Source organism: Sinocyclocheilus anshuiensis, unplaced genomic scaffold, assembly GCF_001515605.1.
Source record: "Sinocyclocheilus anshuiensis isolate Anshui unplaced genomic scaffold, SAMN03320099.WGS_v1.1 scaffold320, whole genome shotgun sequence".
NCBI lineage: Eukaryota > Metazoa > Chordata > Actinopteri > Cypriniformes > Cyprinidae > Sinocyclocheilus > Sinocyclocheilus anshuiensis.
This window is the reverse complement of record NW_015554092.1, coordinates 252,780-254,133: the sequence shown is the minus strand read 5'-3', so window position 1 is coordinate 254,133 and position 1,354 is coordinate 252,780.

Here is a 1,354-nt window from a genome sequence, read left to right as displayed (position 1 = left end):
TAATAAATCTTTAACTGATTATCTGTCCATTCACCACAAGAACCCGGAAGATCCTGTCATAGATGACCATATATGGACAAGTAAGTGTGACGCCTCTGCTCAACTGGGTTGCCACTGGCTTTGAAGTTCCCTTGGCACTTGCAGAACTCGCTGTGATTGGACTATCTTTTAACCCAAATTAAAAACCGCTTAATCTTGCAACGTCCGTTTTGCTGTTATTATTACGTCAGTAATACCTTCAGTTAACAATGCAGTGTTGCTATGTTGTGAGAAATTACCACTTTACCGAGATCCTAACCCTAATCCTGAGCACACCCAGATAGCAAAATTTGTCTGGTCCACCTCTGGGCCACAACCTTGCTTAGGTTCTGGCCCAATTCTGGCTGGGTCCCCGGCCCCAAACTGGCCCCCACACTGAAAACATACACAAACAATTTCCTCTGGCCCAGATGCGGCCCACGCCCTGTAAAAGTACTCTTATTTATTGACACCCAGAAACTGCTAAATGTAATTCAGCAGTGAAACACAAATACAACCAATTAAAAAGATTAAAGGCTTTAATTATAAAATTACCAAATACTTTAATATTAATATATATTATTAATATATATTAACAATTAACAAATGCACTACAATATAAACATCAACACACTTTTTAAACCACAAAATAACAATTATATTTACAGTCTATTTATACTGTATATCAGGAACACATAAAGCACCACAGTGACAAAGAAATATAATAAATGAATAAATCTAGAAGTAAAGTCTACAATATTTTAAATACACATTATTTTCTTATTGTGTCACAGTGTTAAGCTGAATCATCAACACCTCTCACCAAAGCCAGATTTATGTACGTGAAGGAACTCATTTCTAAAATAAATACCTGCAATAAACACAAATCCCTCTTAATTCTCTGGTATTTGCACTGGATTGTGGCTCGTGTAATACTGTGACGTGTCGCCCTCTACAGGTGATCATCAGAATCACAGCAGGTCTGTGAGCTTCACCTGCACAAATCCAGCTGTCTCCAACACTACAGTATTTCTACAGCTCAACTAGAAACACCAAGGCTGTGGGTTTGATTACATATACTGACTAATGAATGATTATAAATGACTTTGAATTAAATTATCCACAAACTATAAGTCACAGCAACACAGATGAAATACACTTCACCACAAAGAAACTTTTGTGAAAGAGAAAGGTTCTTCAGATGTTAAAGGTTCTTTATGGAACCATTTAGACAAAATATGGCATCGTGAAGCACCTTTATTTTAAGAGTGTATTGAGCATTTCATATAAATAAGCAGAAGTGTGTGTTTTCACACAGAGTGTTACCACATCCTAG